The sequence below is a fragment of the Odocoileus virginianus genome, chromosome 30 (genome assembly GCF_023699985.2).
Source record: "Odocoileus virginianus isolate 20LAN1187 ecotype Illinois chromosome 30, Ovbor_1.2, whole genome shotgun sequence".
Classification (NCBI taxonomy): domain Eukaryota; kingdom Metazoa; phylum Chordata; class Mammalia; order Artiodactyla; family Cervidae; genus Odocoileus; species Odocoileus virginianus.
In genome coordinates this window covers 27,698,641-27,718,795 of record NC_069703.1, presented here as the reverse complement: position 1 = coordinate 27,718,795, position 20,155 = coordinate 27,698,641, and the positions used below count along the sequence as shown (strand labels likewise).

The 20,155-nt window shown below is 40.4% G+C and overlaps 1 pseudogene; it reads left to right on the top strand.

Annotated features, from left to right (window-relative positions):
* The first annotated feature begins 17,415 nt into the window (after nt 1-17,415).
* On the top strand, nt 17,416-18,067 carry LOC110127495 (GTP-binding nuclear protein Ran-like; annotated as a pseudogene).
* Nucleotides 18,068-20,155: the final 2,088 nt, after the last annotated feature.

Genomic DNA, 20,155 nt, shown 5'->3' with positions numbered 1-20,155 from the left:
AGTTGTTAGAAAAGTATAGCATTAGAAGTCTAGCTGACTCTTGAATTAGAGGATTCATTTGACCTTCACTTTTCCCTGAATTGGCCTGAGGACCAATTTATCTATAATTAGCAATCTAGGGAAGGCAAAAATGAACGATAGTCATTAAGAGAATGACCCATGTTATTTCATCCCATGTTCCACTTTCCTATTTGTCCCTTGCCTGGGGATAGGGAGAGAATTGCCTTCTGTTTTATTAGAGTCCAGATAGAAAGAAAATTGTAGCTCTTGTATCAACTGCCAGGTGAGGCCCACTGTTCTGATTCCTATTTGTCTAGCACTTGAAGGACTAGGCATTGCTGGAAACATGTAATAGGCAGGTACCTGGGGAGCTGCAAATTTGACAACTAGGAAAGGGATGCTGAGTTCGTCAGACAGGACCCAACAGGACAGACTTTGCCTTCTGAATCTTTACTCATAGCAGGGATTTGAGCCGGGGTCACACTGGTGGTCAGCTGACTAAGTGGGGCCCAGGAGAACCCAAAACTCCACTGCCCTCCAAAACTCCAATAGTGAAGAGTCTCCGTGATGTCTTCCTGCTCCTATCACCACTACATTGGGCAGGGTTCTGTCGCTATATGCCTGACTTCCTGCCAACCAACACTTGATTCCAGGCTCTGCCTCAAGAATCTGGAGGCCCCTGCCATGCATTAATCTTCAGGATGTCTTCCACTTGTTCAGAAATTGTAGTGATAATATAGCCTTTGCCCCAACAAGAGTCTTCAAAGGCATTCAAAACCTTCCATCATCTACTTTTCCCCACCAGATCAGCCTGCACCCACTCATATCTCTAACTTTTACCTGCCTTTCTGGTCTACATTACCCTCCAGGCATTCTTTCAGATGCTATCTTTGACATGTCTATACCCTGAAACTTGCCTCATTTTCAAGATCCTCTTAAGCCTTTATTGATTTCTCCTTGAAGGCCAGAAAGCTCCAAGTTTAAGCATTTCATTAAATACTCACTGTATTTTAAAGTTTTCTATTTTTTTTTCACCAAGTAAATTGTAAGTACCCTGAGATCTTGAATAATTATACAGAAAATAAAAACTATACCTGATGATCAATTTATTTGTAAATGGCCTCAGTGGCATAGCATATAAAACCTAACACCAACACCTAAGTTCATAGCTACACCCTTGGTTTTCTCTTATAAGTGACTAGAATAAAAGGGGTCTTTGTTTGTTCATGATACTGGACTTTAAACAAGCTTATTTGACCAAATTTGGGAAATCCTATAATCTTGACATTGGTTCAATAAGGGCTGGTTTATAGACTCTTTTTAACGCGTCAAAAATAAACATGTATGTGCTTAACACTGATTATACATTATCTTTAATCCTTACTACAAATGTATGCAAAAGGATTGCTATCCTCATGTTAAGAGTTTAGTCAGGTAAGAAATGTGCTCAAGCTCACGTAGCTAGTCAGGATTTGAATTACAGGTTAGTCTAACTTTCAGGGCATTTCCCATTCATTCTGTAGGTATTACAGATCTTAAGCACTAACACCATTATTATAGAAATGGGTGAAGAAAAGTGTGTGGGCTCAGAGGAGCTGTCAAATGTTCAAATAAACTGGCAGCATTGTGCTCCTAGAAATTAGTCAATACATTATTTCTTTACATTCCCATGGATATTTGAAAAATCTCAAATCACAAAGTCTTCAGAAAACACCACATTCATTCAAAATTTTGACTTGCTAAACCTGAGAGTGCTCAGGAAATATTAAACATCAAGATGTGATTGATTGTCCTCCCAGGGGACAGGGACGGGGGAGGGGGGCAGAGAGTCAATGTTTTACTTTTCCTTAAGTTTGGTAGAGCTGTTTTTTTTTTTTTTAAAAAGATCTTCCTTTAGAAGACTAAATGCTTAATCCAAATGAGTCCTGGGACCCCCGCAGTGCTTTGCCTTACACAGTTGCATTTTAAAAATGCATAGCTCAATAGCCAACAAGATTACATAATAGAAATTTCATTCTTTACTGCATCTCTTATAGAATATCAAGAAATCAAGTTCTTAAATCATGGGAATGCGTATCCAAATCCTGTTTCCTCTTACACCTATTTCTCTTTTACACTGAGGCTGTTGGAAGCCTCTCATTTACCAAATCCCCAAAATTCTTTCTGACATTCAACCCACATGAACTCTCTTCTCTTCCGCCCTCCTTTCTGGTCCACTATCCCTTTCCATCCGTTCTTCTCATTTGACACCACACATAGAGACAGACCGACAGACAGACACACACAGACAACCAGACTAGCAGCATTGCAACATTCCTAAGTGTGAGAAATAAAAAATGGCCACAATTTTTCATGCTTCTCTGTATCCATACCTTTTGCAATGTGATTTTGTATCTCCACTTCTGGACATAGAGGGGTCTATGTGCCAATTCTGAGTTTAGAGTTCAAAAATACCTTGCTTGCCTGTTCTGTCTTTCTAACCCCTCCCCGCCCCCACCCTGTGCCGCCGCCAACTCCCCCCACCCCCCATCCCCCGCCATTTCTCTCTGTCTCTCTCTCAGCCTGGACGTAAGTAGAGGAGAGCCTGGTTGTTCCATATGAGAACATCTTAGGCAAACATACAGTGAAAGTGTTAGCTGCTCAGTCATATCTGACTCTCTACAACCCCAGGGACTGGAGCCAGCCAGGCTCCTCTGTCCATGGGATTCTCCAGGCAAGAATACTAGAGTGGGTTGCCATTTCCACCTCCCAAACACGTGAGAGTATAGCCAATATCAGCAAAGCCAGCCAGCAGCCAGCCCATGAACCCATCACCTATGCATAAGCAAGTCCAGCCGAGAACAGAAGAACCACCCAGCCAACAAATTGATGAGCTAAGTAATGTTTGCTGTTTTAAGCCACTCATTTTTGGAGTGGTTGTTACACAGTACTAGCTACCTGATAACATTTGTGAAAGAGAGAAATCAAAACCAGAAGCAGAAGAGAAAAAGAAAATCCTCATAAAAAATTTCAAATTCATATGTCATTCTGTTATTCATATGCCATTCTGCGTATATATGGAATCTAGAAAGATGGTACTGAAGAATTTACTTACAGGGAAGCAATGGAGAACAGACTTTTGGACATGGGGAGAGGGGAGGAGAGGGTGAGATATATGGAGAGAGTTACATGGGAACTTACATCACCATATGTAAAACAGATAGCCAACGGGAATTTGCTGTATGGCTAAGAAACTCAAGCAGGTCTCTGTATCAACCTGGAGGAGGATGGGGAGGGAGATGGGAGGGAGTTTCAAAAGGGAGGGGATATATGTATACCTATGGCTGATTCATACTGTTCATGGGGTTCTCAAGGCAAGAACTGAAGCGGTTTGCCATCCCCTTCTCCAGTGGACCACATTCTGTCAGACCTCTCCACCATGACCCATCCATCTTGGGTGGCCCCACACGGCATGGCTTCGTTTCATTGAGTTAGACAAGACTGTGGTCCTGTGATCAGATTGGCTAGTTTTCTGTGATTATGGTTTTAGTGTGCCTGCCCTTTGATGCCCTCTTGCAACACCTGCCGTCTTACTTGGGTTTCTCTTGGGTTTCTTCTGGGTATTTATTGGAAGGACTGATGCTGAAGCTGAAACTCCAATACTTTGGCCACCTCATAGGAAGAGTTGACTCACTGGAAAAGACCCTGATGCTGGGAGGGGTTGGGAGAAGGAGGAGAAGGGGATGACAGAGGATGAGATGGCTGGATGGCATCACCGACTCGATGGACATGAGTTTGAGTAAACTCCGGGAGTTGGTAATGGACAGGGAGGCCTGGGGTGCTGCAGTTCAAGGGGATGCAAAGAGTCAGACACCACTGAGCGACTGAACTGAACTGATGGCTGATTCATGTTGAGATTTGACAGAAAACAACAAAATTCTGTAAAGCAATTATCCTTCAATTAAAAAAAAATAAATTAAAAAATTTTTTTTGTTCCCTTCTGGTAGAAGCTGATATTTACCAATGAGAGTTTCTCATAGTCAGCAGCACTGACTTCAGTGTTACCATCACCTTCTTTTTTTGATCTGATCTACCAAAATAACTGGTCAAAAAAATAAGTACCCATGGACTTCCTATGACAAATGTAAAACTCTTCGCTAGCCCCTACTTATTATATTGAATAACAATTTAATCTGCAATTTTCTATGTAATCCAAAGGTCTTTTCTATCACATACATGGCTTCTGGTCAGAGTCCACTGCTTGAGGGTTTTGCTGAGAGTAGTGCCTACATATCAAAGAAGCATTTATCATATTCTGTGAAAGGTTTATGTGTGAGCAACAGCAATGTATAAGTCATTGCTTCCTGACAGAGCTGTAATAAAATCTACATATTGGCTTCATCCACTTAGGAAATATTCCCCTTCTGAGGATATTTGTTTGCTTTCAGACATAAATTTTTTGAAGTTAGAGTACATACTTCTGAGATACTGCCAAAGAACTGCTTACATCACATCCAAATTCTATCCCCACAGGATATTCTGTAGCTTGTTTTCTTTAAAGCAGAGCTATAACATAATAATGATGATAAGGCATTTCCTCAAGATTTAACAAACACACATTTCAAGATAAATTGGATTAGGAAATAATATGTAATGTCACCATCTGGTGACTTCCCCAAAATGTTACAACTATCTCCATGCCAATAATCAACATTTTTATTAGTGCCTTAAAGCAAGAAAAGATGTTTTTTAAAAGGACATATGGGAATTGTTTTGTAATATTTAATAATCTATTAAAGAACAGTGTACTGGAGTGTCTTTGAGGGTTCTGTGCTTACAGCACAGAAGTCAATTGTAACTAAATTAAGCCAAAAAGGAACTTGTTGAGAAGGATATGGGATGGCTCTCATAATCAAAAGAAAAGCTAAAATGAACAAATAAAAAGCCCCCACAGACTACTGAAAAGACAAGGAACGGAGTAGCTCCAAGTATGAGGTGCCAGAATCTCTTTAATACATCACCCCTTCAAATTGTCATTGTCTTGATGAACAACCTCCAGCTGTTTTCAGTCTTTTTGTGCCAATTTTCTTTATGATTCCATTTCCAGGAAGACACTTGGCCTAACTTGTGACACCTACTTAATCTCACCCAAGGGAGGGCTAGGTTGCCTCAGATCCAAAAGGAGTACATCCAATGGTGTGTATAGAAGGAAAGGAGGTGGGTCCCCCAAAGCAAAATCAGGGCTCCATAATCTGAAGAACAAAAAGCAGGTGCTGAGAACTCAAACATCAGAAGTCTACATAGACAACTACGCCCAAAAGACTTTGGAAAGCTGAATAAAACCTAAAGTAAATATCTCCCTCCCATTGCTCTATCATCTTCAGCTCTACATCCAGACTTACCTGTTGTGCTTAGCACTCAGTTGTGTCTAACTCTTTGCGACCCCATGGACTGTAGCCCACCAGGCTCCTCTGTCCATGGGGATTCTCCAGGCAAGAATACTGCAGTGGGTAGCCTAACCATTCTCCAGGGGATCTTCCCAACCCAGGATGCAAACTGAGGTCTTCTGCATTGCAGGCATATTCTTTACCAGCTTTGCTACCAGGGAAGCCAATCAAGATTAAGATACCATTAAGAACAATTCATAGACTAGGCCTGGAGTGAAGGTGGGAGGTAAAATATGTGAAGGGAGAGAGGGTATTAGCTTTCAGCTTAATTAGGCATAAAAAAGATCTTACTATAGTCATTAATTCAGATGACCATTATATCTACTCCTGTGGGCAAGAATCCCTGAGAAGAAATGGAATATCCCTCATAGTCAACAAAAGAGGCTGAACTGCAGTACTTGGGTGCAATCTCAAAAATGACAGGATGATCTTGGTTCATTTCCATGGTTAACCATTCAATATCACAGTAATTCAAGTCTATGCCCCAACCACTAATGCCCAAGAAGCTGAATAGTTCTACGAAGACCTACAAGACCTTCTAGAACTAACACAAAAAAAGATGTCCTTTTCATCATAGAAACTAGAATGCCAAAGTAAGAAGTCAACAGATACTTGGAATGATAGGCAAGTTTGGCCTTGGAGTACAAAATGAAGCAGGGCAAAGGCTAACAATTTTGCCAAGAGAAAAACACCCTCTTCCAACAACACAAGAGACAACTCTATAAATGGACATCACCGGATCGTCAATACTGAAATCAGACTGTTTATATATTCTTTGCAGACAAAGATGGAGAAGCTCTATACAGTTAGCAAAAACAAAACCTGGAGCTGACTATGGCTCAGATCATGAACTCCTTTTTGCAGAATTCAGACTTAAATTAAAGGAAGTAGGGAAAACCACCAGGCCATTCAGTGGTAAATCAAATTCCTTATGATTATACAGCGGAAGTGACAAATAGATTCTAGAGATTAGATCTGATAGAGTGCCTGAAGAACTATGGACGGAAGTTCGTAACACTGTACAGCAGGCAGTGATCAAAACCATTCCCAAGGAAAAGAAATGCAGAGAGGCAAAACGGTTGTGTGAGAAGATCTTACACATAGTAGAGAAGAGAAGTGAAAGGCAAAGGAGAAAAGGAAAGATATACCTGTTTGAATGCAGAATTCCAAAAAATAGCAAGGAGAGATAAGAAAGACTTCTAAGTCAACAATGCAAATAAATAGAGGAAAACAATAGAATGGGAAGGACTAGAGATCTCTTCATGAAAATTAGAGATACCAAGGAAACATTTTATGCAAGATGAGCAACAATAAAGGACAGAAACAGTATGGACCTAACAGAAGCAGAAGAGATTAAGAAGAGGTGGCAAGAATATGCAGAAGAACTGTACCAAAAAGGTCTTAAGAACCTGGATAACCATGACAGTGTGATCACTCACCTAGAATCAGACATTCTGGAGTGTGACGTCAAGTTGACCTTAGGAAGCATCACTATGAACAAGTTAGCGGAGATGATGGAATTCCAGCTGAGCTATTTCATATCCTAAAAGACGATGCTGTGAAAGTGCTGCACTCAATATGCTAGCAAATTTGGAAAACTCAGCAGTGGCCACAGCCCTAGAAAAGGTCAGTTTTCATTCCAACCCCAAAGAAAGGCAATGCCAAAGAATGTTCAAACTACTACACAATTGACCTCATCTCACATGCTAGCAAAGTAATGCTCAAAATTCTCCAAGTGAGGCTTCAAAAGTATGGGTACTGAGAACTCCCAGATGTTCAAGCTGGATTTAGAAAAGGCAGAGGAACAAGAGATCAAACTGCCAACATCCGGTGGATCATAGAAAAAGCAAAAGAATTCCAGAAAAATATCTACGTTTGCTTCACTGACTTTGTTGAAAACTTTGACTGTGTGTATCACAACAAACTGTGGAATATTCTTAAAGAAATGGGAATACCAGACCACCTTAACCGTGTTGACTAAAAAAAGATGAGCTCTGTGTTAAGTTTTATTTGGGGCAAAATGAGGACTGCAGCCCAGGAGGCAGCATCTCAGATAGCTCTGAGAGACTGCTCCAAAGTGGCAGTGGGGGAAAGTCAATATACAAGGTGAAGGGGGAGTTCAATGCCATGAAGCACTCATTTTACAGAAGGTTTCTGTTAGTCGCGAGGATATGATGTCACCATGAAGGGACTTGGTGCTTCTCTAGACCTGTCCCCACAAGATTCCCTGGAGCAGAGTGCCTCACTCCACCCGGAACTCTCTCAGGGGTTGTTGAAGGTCAACAGCTATAGCAGCGTGGGGTTCAAGCTCTGTAGAGGCAGATGGCAAATGCCTTTGTTGTTCAGTCATTGGCAATGCTGTTGGTAAGTGCCAGTTGGTAGTTGACATGGCCCGTTTTGGTCATAAATCCAACCATACTTTGGGGGGCATTTCATAACCATCTTGTCCCACATTGCTGGGAAGGCTTGTTCCCAGTTCTGAAGAAGGTTTTGGTTGATAAGTCACTCAATGTGCTATTACTGGACTAGGTCTTAATAGTCAAAGATCTCTGGACACCTGTCTTCTAGTTATGGTCCAGGAAAGTATTCACTCTCATTGCATCTTTTCACACTTAGAATTATACTATTACAATCATTGACCATATACCAACCATACATTTGATCAACTGCTTCAAGTCTATCATCATTTTTGTTGGAGGCTCAGTCATACACTTGGTAACACAAGAAATAATAATCTTGTGAAACAAGCAAAATGCAAATGGCATAGTTAATAACATTAGTGGAATTAAAAGCAAATATTTTAACCATGAGCCTCCCAAACCAAACCAGTTTTTTTTTTTTAATAAAGATCATCAAGACTAGGGAATGGGTCACTTAAAGCAGAAACCTGATTTTTCCTGTGGTTCAAATGTATTACATTAAAGGATTTATCAGGTGTGAAAATACAGCACTCAGTTTGAATTATAGCACAGATATCTCCCTGAGATCCTGTAAGGTGTCAAGGGCCTTGCAGTTGTGTAGCAATGCCTTTCTCATCATAGAGATTTCAGAATTCAATAGGCTAATAGCCCGATTACTGTCATTTAAAGCTTTTGAAAGTTGTTAAGGCTTCAGTTAGTTCAGTTCTGTTGCTTAGTTGTGTCCAACTCTTTGCGACCCCATGAATCGCAGCACGCCAGCCCTCCCTGTCCATTACCAGCTCCCGGAATTTACTCAAACTCATGTCCATCGAGTCGGTGATGCCATCCAGCCATCTCATCCTCTGTCATCCCCTTCTCCTCCTGCCCCCATCCCTCCCAGCATCAGGGTCTTATCCAGTGAGTCAACTCTTCGCATGAGGTGGCCAAAGTATTGGAGTTTCAGCTTAGATATTGACAACATCCTCTAACCCCATTGAAAGCACGCGTGCACACACACACACACACACACACACACACACACACACACACAAAGTGCTAAATGGTCATACCAGTAGAATACAGATCCTTGACCCACTACGATCATACCAATGGTAGATTGGTTGGGGTTACCTCTAATTTGTTAACATGTATGACCTTAAATTTATGGGACTCCCAGGCTACACCTTCGTATCTACCCCTGTAGATGTGAAGGCTATAAATTAGTGCTACAATCACTGAGTTCTATACCAATCACTCTCTCTAAGGGTAATAATAGACATAGCTCATAAAGCACCCAGTCTTGTCTCATAATTGCCAGGTTGATCATTTTTAGTATGATTTAACCCTTCCTAACATAGAGGAGCTTTTAAACTTAAATGACCATAGCCTGGTATTAACCATGCAGATCCACCCCATAATTGTGGGAATTTTCCTTTTAATAGATGAGAGGTTAATTTTTTTATTGCTACTTAGCTTGTCACTCTGATTGAGTTTGAATGACCCTAACAGAAAACTTAAATCTATGGCCAGCATCAGAGCAGGTATTATTAATTTGCCAGGTGAGAGGATCCCACCTAGTAATATCATGAAAGCAGAATAGGACTGAACACGCAATTAAAATAAATTTCCAGATGGGGAATACATGTAACTCCATGGCTGATTCATGTCAATGTATGACAAAACACACTGAAATGTTGTGAAGTAATTAGCCTCCAACTAATAAAAATAAATGTTAAAAAAAATTAAAAATAGAAAAAATAAAAAAAATAAATTTCCTAGGGGGTATCTAATCAGAGGCCTAGAGTACAGAAATCCACCAAGGTAACCCAGAAGTACTAGACACAGGTAATTGGCCACAACCAAACAATTGGTTTGAGTTTTAAACTAGCATAGACTCATGTCCATGATAGAAAACATTTGATTGATAGGCATAGGTCCAAGGAATCAAGAACATCATAAATGACCACACGAGTCAGATCAGCATTTTGGGCAAGCTGCCTACTTCTGATGTCATCTTCTCCTCATCCTAGTGTAGTGTAGTTTCCTCTGTTGGAGCATTGTTTTAAGGTGAGTCTGAGGTCAGCAGGCCTCTCTATGGACCAGTCCAGCTTAGGGGCCTTTGAAAGTGGGAGTTAACCCAAGAGATAATTTCCATTCAATTTCACTGGGCATGAGTTAGTTAAGAGTACCTGATAGAAAGGTCCTTCTATCCAGGTTGGAGACAATTTCTTAAATTATGTCTTCTTCCAGTCTTGGTTGCAGGTCATGTGTGAGGTATCTGATCTTCATCCAAAGGCAGATTACTGAGATAAGCTTCAGAAATAACCTACAGTGGCCTTTAATAATTCAATTAAATTTTACATTAATATACCCTAACAGCAAAGAACTATCCAGGAAATGAGTCTTAGTAGATACAGACTTCCATGAACAAACTGGGATTTAACATTCATTCAAACATCTCTTTCTCCCTAAAATTATCATCATTTTTACCAAATATAACCAAGGTAAAATCTGTTTGTAATATAGGTCTGGTCTCAATAAACTTGGCCTGATGATTTATATAACCATAATTGATCATAAACTTGTTTGCTTTGCTGAGACTTTTACAGTCTCAGACTGAACTTTTAAAATAAAACCTTTCAGGGCTAGAAAAGTAATGCCAAAGGCTTGTCACAGATTTTGCCTAACAGATATAAGTAAATTTCTCCCTTTCAAGGTCTCCAAAATTCCTTGAGATGCTGTACTTATTATTGGGATAACCGTCCTAACTTATCTGATAAAGTTCCTGGCAACTAAGAGCTTCCAGTGTCTGGAGGGTTCAGATAGAGAGAAAAGATAAATGCTTCAATTTGTTTATAAAATATAATTTTACCAAATTACTGTCATAATTAGTTTGAGGGGAAGGTTTTTTTTTCCTTACACCTGGAAAACACAGATTCAAATCAGTAATTTTTCAGATAGAAACCATAAAAGTTATAAGCATATTCACCAGTTCATTCAGTCCTTTTGTTAACCTTTGTGAAGTCATCAGGTTTTCCATTAGAATCCTTACCCAGTTCAGAAACTGGTATTTATCCAAAAGTCCTTTTTATAAATCTTCTTGAAGAGGAAGCATTTTTGCAAAACTTGGTTAGTGCTATGACAATATTTTGAGATAGTAATTAGAATTATGCCTGATAACATTTTACCCAAACATATCAGAAATTAGGAACTCCATACAGGTTCTAGGATATCTATATTAGTAACATTTACCATACAATATAACCTGAGACTTATTACTCACTTGACAATATTTCCCATGTAATTCTGTATACAAAATGAACCTAATTAGTGTAATATCTCTCTTTGGGATGTTTCAGGGGCCCTCTGAAGCATCCCAAAGTTAGCTAGAAATCTTCTTCATTAGAATGATTTAGGAAATTTTGTCAACAAATATCAAAATGGTTAAAAACACTCAGTCAGATAGGTTTATAGGTCATTGTGAAACAATAGCTATTCATTTCACCAAAGTAACAATAAAGATTTCAGAACAGATCATTTAAGAGACAAAGAAACTTAAATCTATTATCAAAGGCAGTTCAGTATCTGAAGAAAAGGTGTCCTCTTAACAGAGAGAAAAGCTAAATTCAAGTTTTTGCACCAGCTTACTTTACTTAAAAGGTAAACTTAATTAACTTTATTTTAAACTTAGTCCTAACCATATACAAAACTCTTTCCTCATGGTTCACTTTTCACAAACTTTATCACTTTCTGTACCCATTACTGTGTACCCCCATCCTAATAAGCCACCTATAAGTCAGGCTTACTTCTTTTTCCCTTCATAAAATGCAATTCCAGTTCCCATATCTTCTTTACTGAAAACACACTTCCTATTTCCCTTAAGCAACCAAGAACTGACTTTCATATTAGCATTTTATAAATTGGTGAGCATAAATACCAGTGATAATTTCTGAAACCTTAATTTTCTTAGAGAGAACATTTTAGGATGGCACCACACATCATTTATTTTTAATCCTAAATCTCCTTAGTTTCTCTGTAAGAGGAAATCAGTATTTAGTAGTAAATGTTTCAAAATCTTATCTTATTTGGAAATGACATAGCTATTCAATTGACTTCCAACACTTAGTTTAGCACAACGCTTAGAAGTTCAAGTTACTCCAATCTGGAGAGACTATTTTATACACATATTCCTAAAGAGCATGATTACTTTTAATAGAGTCTATCTAAAGGCTCATATCTCACTTATATTGCTTTAGAAATTTCTTCACTTGAGGTAATTTCCTTGCTGACAAACTTGTAACAGATATAATGATATTTAACACATTAGGTATAGTGAAAATATTCTGTTTAATGTTAATTACTCTTAGACGTGTCTACATTATTTAGATCAACAAACAAACATTAATATCAGGTATTTAATACTGAACATTTTCCAGTTCACTTGAACCTGAAATTCATTTAGGTTACTTTCTCTTGTATTTAGAATTATTTGATTTGTAAGTGTTTATTTTTTTTAAGGCCAATTAAATTAGAGCTCATTTACAAACTGACCTCAGCAATCAACAATATTATAAAAAAAAAAAAAAAAAAAAAACAAAGACACACACTGAGACATACATGTATTCAAATAGACACAAGGGATCCTATAACTTTGTTTCCCAAACTTAGTTATGAATAAAAAATAGTTGGAATAAGATTTTAAAAGGCTTTGTTCCCCTTCTTTTCCTTTTGGTTTCAGGAATTAGAGATGGTCTAGATGAGTGATCCAGAGAGCTGGGGTCTAAAGGTATAGAAGTTATTTCCTCAGGGCAAGAATTCTTTCTTTCTTTCTTTTTTTTTTTAGGGCAAGAATTCTTAAAGAGATATTTTTTTCTTCAAGCTTCCTCTGGAATCTAAAGAATATTGTGACCACTTTGTAAAAAATTGTATTTTTTTGTGACCATAGTTTTAAAGACAAAATTTAGACCTATAGATAGTGCTCGACTTGGCTGATAACAAGGGCAGATTGGTCCCAGCAGGGATTATCCCTCTGGGGAAGTAGCCGTCTTAGTTTGATCAGTCCCCTACTGTTGATTACAGGAGGAAGTCCTGGACATAAGGGACTTCGGTCCATTTTCCTAAAGATCTAATATTTTTAGACCATTTTTCTTGTCATTGGATCACAGCTATAGATTGAGCCATCAAAAATTTTTTCTTTTTTCCCGAAGGGTTCCCAGGTGGAGTGTGGAACCTTCCAGTGAGCAATTCCCATATTAGCTTGAGCAGTTTGTTCCAGATGTCTGTCCACTCAAACCAAACCAACAAAACCAAACCAAACCAGAACTTCACCAGCCAGGAGTCACACTCCAAATGAAACAAAAGGCAAAGAGATGCCCAGAAATCAAAAGCCAAGTGGCAAGATTGCCCCCAAAAGATGGTAATATGATGCCCAGAAATCAAAAGCCAAATGGCATAAATGCCAAATGTGACTTCCCAGTTCGACTAGACCTGCGACCTGGCAAAGTCAGTGCTAACAGCCTTTTTTTTTTTTTTTTTTTCAGTTTTGATATAGTTTCAAGAAATTTCTTGTTGATTTTCTGCGAAGAATTTACTCTTTCATTTCCTGTTTTAGAAGCTTCTAGATACCAGTCAAGCACGGCCGGCCTTTTCTACTTGTGTATGCAAAAATATCGATTTTAGAATATCAAAAGAACCCCAGTTTGACCATTTTAGGTTGACATCTCTTTTAGTATAATTTCTCCAATTAACTAGGCACTTGCAAGTTATGAGCTCCGTACATATTGTACATGAATCTGGCCAGGGTGTTAGTCAGAGGCTAGCTTTCTGACAGCCCTTTGTTTCTGTTTTTGAGAAATTCTGTTTCCCATTTTAAGCTGAATTTGTCAGGTATAAAAAACACCATGAACTTGTGTAGTGGGCCCATGTGATGCTTGTGAGGCTCCTCCTGGAGCCTCCCTAGAGGCATTTCAGCTCTTCTTACGTGTCTCGTGCCTCCAGCAATCTGAGACCACCGTGGCTGCTCAGGTTGCTGAATGGCCAGTTCTTATGGCCATAATACCAGCAAGTATTTTAATTAATGAGTGGGTTTCCCTACGGGACCACTGCATGGTATGAGGACTAGGCCTCCACCACTCCCATAAATTTCTCAGGCACCTGAGAAAACCGAAACTGGCCAGGAGGAGTCTTGTCCCTTTCTTTCAGAGCATAGCTCTCAACTATTTTCCTCACTTTTATCCTGACAAATTCTATAATGGCAGTCAAATTGAGGAAAATTGTCAGATCAGCCTCTTACTTGACCACTTAGCCAATCCCATTGAGTCTCCTACAACAGAGCGACCTTGGCATCTTTCAGCCGAGTCCCAGGTATTTCTTGATTTTTTTCCAGTCAAGCCCCCCTCCCCAGTACCTTTCCACTGGGTGGGCAATTCCCCTGCCATCTGTCAGCCAGCCTCCTACCCAGCATCTTTTGACTGGGTGGGAATTTCTTGGTATCTTTCAACCAAGCCCCACTCATTGTCTAAACCATGAGTGGGTGTGCCCCAGATGTTTCACCTGGGCACCACCTCCCACCCCCACCAGTATCTTTTCTATCGGGAGGAGGCAGGTAACCTGCTCCACCACCAAATAAAACTCAGAATCTCAACCAATATGGGAGATTCGAGAACCAGGAGAGTCTTAGCCAAATTCGTCTGCACTCTCCGAGGAGGCGAATGGGCGCAAGTGGCCGCTGCTGGTACCAAAGTTCCAGTTCCTCGCAGAGCCCAGTGGAAGGAAGGAAGTCCACTCTGGGTCCCTTCATGGTTGCCATAACTGGAGACTAAAAAAAGATGTACAACTTGAGAGTTGCGAGTTAAGTTTTATTTGGGGCAAGATGAGGACTACAGCTCAGAAGGCAGCATCTCTGATAGCTCTGAGAGACTGCTCCAAAGAGGCAGTGGAGGAAAGTCAATATATAAGGTTATGGTGAAGGGGGAGTTCAACGCCATGAAGCACTCATTTTACAGAAGGTTTCTGTTAGTCAGGAGGCTCTGATGCCACCATGAAGGGACTTGGTGCTTTTCTAGGTATGAGGAGATGCAAAGATTAAGATAATAAAATCTGTTCTTAAAAACATCCAACCATCTAAAGATTTGTCCTACCGGATTCCCTGGAGCACAGAGTGCCTCACTGCATGCTGAACTCCCTCAAGGGTTGTTGAAGGTCACCAGCTATTGCAGCAAGGGGTTCAAGCTCTGTAGAAGCAGATGGCAAATGCCTTTGTTGTTCAGCCATTGACAATGCTCTTGGTAAATGCCAGTTGGTTGTTGACACCTGCCTCCTGAGAAACCTATGTGTAGTAAAGAAGCAACAGTTAGAACCTGACTTGGAACTACAGACTAGTTCAAAATAGGGAAAGAAGTACATCAAAGCTATATATTGTCCCCCTGCTTATTTAACTTAAATGCAGAGTACATCATGTGAAATGCTGGGCTGGATGAAGCACAGGTTGGAATCAAGATTCATGGGAGAAATATTAATAACTTCAGATACACATTAGGGTGACACCACCCTAATGGCAGAAAGTGAAGAGGAACTAAAGAGCCTCTTGATGAAAGTGAAAGAGGAGAGTGTAAAAGCTGGCTTAAAATTCAACATTCAAAAAATGAAGGTCATGATATCCTGTTCCATCCTTTCATGGCAAATAGAAAACATGGAAATCGTGACAGACTTTATTTCTTGGGCTTCAAAATCAACTGCAGATGGTGACTACAGCCATGAAATTAAAAGATAACGCTTGCTCCATGGAAGAAAAGCTATGATGAACTTAGTGTATTAGAAAGCAGAGACATCATTTTGCCAATAATGGTCCATGTAGTCAAAGCTATGATTTTCCAGTAGTCATGTATGGATGTGAGAGTTGGACCATAAAGAAGACTGAGCGCTGAAGAATTGATGCTTTTGAACTGTGGTGCTGGAGAAGACTCGGAGAGTCCCTTGGTCAGCAAGGAGATCCAACCAGTTAATCCTAAAGGAAATCAGTCCTGAATATTCATTGAAATGACTGATGCTGAAGCTGGAGCTCCAATACTTTGGTCACGTGATTCAAAGAGCCTACTCACTGGAAAAGACCCTGATGCTGGGAAAGATCATAGGCAGGAGGAGAAGTGGGTGACAGAGGATGAGACGGTTGGATGGCAACATTAACTGAATGGACCTGAGTGGAGGAGACAGTGAAGGACAGGGAGGCCTGGCATGCTGCAGTCCATGGGATTGCAGAGGGTTGGACACAACTGAGAGACTGAACAACAGCAACATAATCACAAAGGCAAAATGAAAAAGGGAGTAGAGAATATGGGGAAGTGAAAACACACATAAACATTGAAAAGTGAAGGAGATAACAAAAAGGAAGCCAACTCACAGACACAGAGAACAAATTGGTGGTTACCAGCGGGAGAAGCAAGGGAGGGACAACATAGGGGGAGAGCATTAAGAAATACAAGCTATAAGGTACAAAACAAGCTACAAGCAGGATTTCCCTGGTGGTCCAGTGTCTAAGACTCTGTGTCCCCAACTCAGAGGTCCTGGGTTAGATCTTTGGTCAGGGAACTAGAGCACACGTGCCACCAACTAAGATTTTGCCCATTATAACTGAAGATCCCGTGTGCTACGCAACTAAGACCCACTCAGTGCAGCCAAATAAATAAATATGTCATCAATCATACAGATTAAATATTATCTGTCAGTCATACAGAGTGAAGTAAGTCAGAAAGAGAAAGACAAATATCGTATATTAATGCATATATACGGGAATCTGGAAAAATGGTATTGATGAAACTATTTGCAGAGCAAGAAAAGATATCAGATATAGAGAGCAGACTTGTGGACACATGGGGGAAGGAGAGGGTGGGGCAAATCGAGAGTCACATTGACAAATGTCCACTCCTGCATGTGAAATAGACAGCTAGTCGGAAGCACAGGGAGCTAGCTCAGTGCTCTGAGATGCCCTAGAGGGGTGGGATGGGGGAGATGGAAGGGAGCCTGAAGAGGGAGGGGATACACGTATACATATAGCTGATCCACATTGTTGTACGACAGAAACTAACACAGCCTTGTAAAGCAATTATCCTCCGATAAAACATTAAATTTAATTTTTTTAAAAGCTCCAAAGATATATTGCACAACTTGGGGAAGATAGTCAATATTTTGTGATAATTATAAATGGAGTATGGGGTTTCCCAGATGGCTCAGGGGTAAAGAATCCACCTGCCAATGCAGGAGATGCAAGAGATGTGAGTTGAGAGCATCCCTTGAATAAGGAAATGATAACACGCTCCAGCACTCCTGCCTGGGAAATTTCACAGACAGAGGAGCCTGGAGGGCTATAGCCTGTGGAGTCGCAAAGAGTTGGATGACTAGCAACTAAACCACCACCACCATAGATGGAGTATAACCTTTAAAACGGTGAATCACTGTATCATACACCTGTAACTTAACATAAGATTATACAGCAACTATGCATCAATTAAGATATAATGAAACTTTTCAGTTTTAAAAAGTGAAGGAGGCCTCAGTCAGATGGGTGTGGAGATGCTTCTGGAAATAATACCACAATGGCTGCCCAAGGAGAACCCCAAGTTTAGTTCAAACTTGTATTGGTTGATGATGGTGGTACTGGAAAAACTACATTCGTGAAACGTCAGCTGACTGGCGAATCTGAGAAGAAGAATATAGTTACCTTGGGTGTTGAGGTCCATCCTCTTTTTTCCATACCAACAGAGGACCGATTAAGTTCAATGTATGGGATCCAGCCAGTCGAGAGAAATTTGGTGGACTGAGAGATGACTATTATATAAACTCAGTGTACCATTATAATGTTTGATGTAACATCGAGAGTTACTTACAAGAATGTGCCTAACTGGCATAGAGATCTGGTATGAGTGTGTGAGAACATCCCGATTGTGTTGCGTGGCAACAAAGTGGATATCAAGGACAGAAAGATTAAGGCAAAGTCCATTGTCTTCCAGCAAAAGAAGAATCTTCAGTACTATGACATTTCTGCCAAAAGTAACTACAGCTTTGAAAAGCCCTTCCTATGGCTTGCTAGGAAACTGATTGGAGATCCTAACTTGGAGTCTGTCACCATGCCTGCCTGCTCTTGCCCCGCCAGAGGTGGTCACAGACCCAGCCTTGGCAGCATAGTACAAGGATGATTCAGAGGTGGCTCAGACAAATGCTCTCCTGGATAAAGATCATGACCTGTGAGAAAGTGAAGCTGGGGCCCAGTGTCAGAAGTCTAGTTTTATAGGCAACTGTCCTGTGATGTCAGTGGTGCGGTGTGTTTGCCACTTTTTTATATATCTAAGCAGAACATGTGCTTAATCTTTGGATGCTGAAGGAGATGGATGGGCTTTGGAGTGAATGTGGCAGTTGAAAAAAAAAGTACCTTCATGTTTTGGACCTGCATATTTAGGTGTTTTGGAACACAGCTGTTTCCTCCTTGAGTTTCAAATATGAGACTGCTATAGTCATATGACAATATTGAGAGGTGGAATCTTGTTTGTTACTGTCATTCCCATTCCTTTTTGTTTAGAATCAGAGTAAAGTTGTATTTCAAATATATATAAAAAAAAAAAAAAAGTGAAGGAGAAGGAAATTTACCCATTATGAGGAAAAATGCCATGATAACTACTACCACCCTGAGAGACCATATAGACTAAACAGATCCACATTGAGTGCTTGCCTATGGTAACATCACTGCACTTTATATCTTAAACGTGACTTCAAGGACAATTCCAAGTTTTGTATTTTCTAAGCTTATTCTGCTAGAACTATCTCTGTCCTCTCTTCTTTGTACCTAAACTGACTTTGGTTGTTCTTGTTGTTCAGCTGCTAAGTCTGAACTTTGTGATCCCATAGACTGTAGCACACCAGGCTTCTTTGTCCTTCACTATTTCCCAGACTTTGCTCAAACTCATGTCCATCGAGTTGGTGATGCCATTCAACCATCTCATCCTCTGTCACCCCTTCTCCTCCTGCCCTCAATCGTTCCCAGCATCAGGGTCTTTCCCAGTGAGTCAGCACTTTGTATCAGGTGGCCAAAGTATTGGAGCTTCAGCTTCCACATCAGTCCTTCCAAAGAACAGTCAGGGTTGATTTTCTTTAGGATTGACTGGTTTGATCTCCTTGCTGTCCAAGGGACTCTCTAAGTCTTCTCTGGCACCACAGTTCGAAAGCATCAGTTCTTCAGTGCTCAGCCTTCTTTGTGATCTAATTCTCATATTGATACATGACTACTGGAAAACTCATAGCTTTGACTGTACAGACCTTTGTCAGCAAAGTGATGTCTCTGGTTTTTAATATGCTGTCTAGGTTTGCCATAACTTTTCTTCCAAGGAGCAATTTCTTAAATGTCTTAATTTCATGGTTACAGTCACCATCTGCAGTGATTTTGGAGCCCAAGAAAATAAAATCTGCCACTGTTTCCATTTCCCCCCCCATCTATTTGCCATGAAGTGATGGGACCAGATGCCATGACTTTTGCCTCTTATAATTAACTTACTTTTATACTGTTATTATTAGCGATGCTGGAGAATAACATGTCGTTGCCCTTCCTACAAATATCTTCTTGTATGTTTACCATTCTTAAACCAATTCCAGTCCTGCTGTGAACCAAGCTGAAGGATCAAATGATCTTCTCCCATCAATCCTACGTACTCAACCCTTAACAAGCTTTTCTGAAAGAAGAGGTGTCACCTTCACTATGTTTTCAGAAGGGGTAGAGGTCCATCTGTTCTCCGTTCAGGATGGAAGTGATTTTTTAAAAAGGAAGAATCATACTGAACTGATGGAATTTGATCCCTAGCCTTCCTTTACAATATACGCATGTGGGACTTCCCTGGTGGCCTAGTGGTAAAGAATCCTCCTGCCCATGCAGGCAACATGGGTTCAATCCCCAGTCTGGGAAGATCCCACATGGCTTGGGGCAACTGAACTCATCCTCCATAACTACTGAGCTTATGCAGCCTAGAGCCCCTGCTCCATAAGAAAAGCCACCGCAATAAAAAGCCCTCGCATGGCAACTAGAGAGTAGACCTTGCTCCCTGCAAATAGAGAAAAGTCCATGCAGAAGTGAAGACCCAGCAGAGCCAAAAATAAATAAATAAAATTGTAAAAATACATGCATATATATTAATGTACATGTGAATATCCTCTCACATGAATGCAATGGCAGAACTTCCCTAAGGCACATTAAGTCACCTTGGCCTGAGAGTATCGCAGCATTCTAGACTGGTGGAGAAAGGATAGAAGCCAAAATAAGAAGGAGCCAGGGCCAGGGCAGTGGGCAGCACC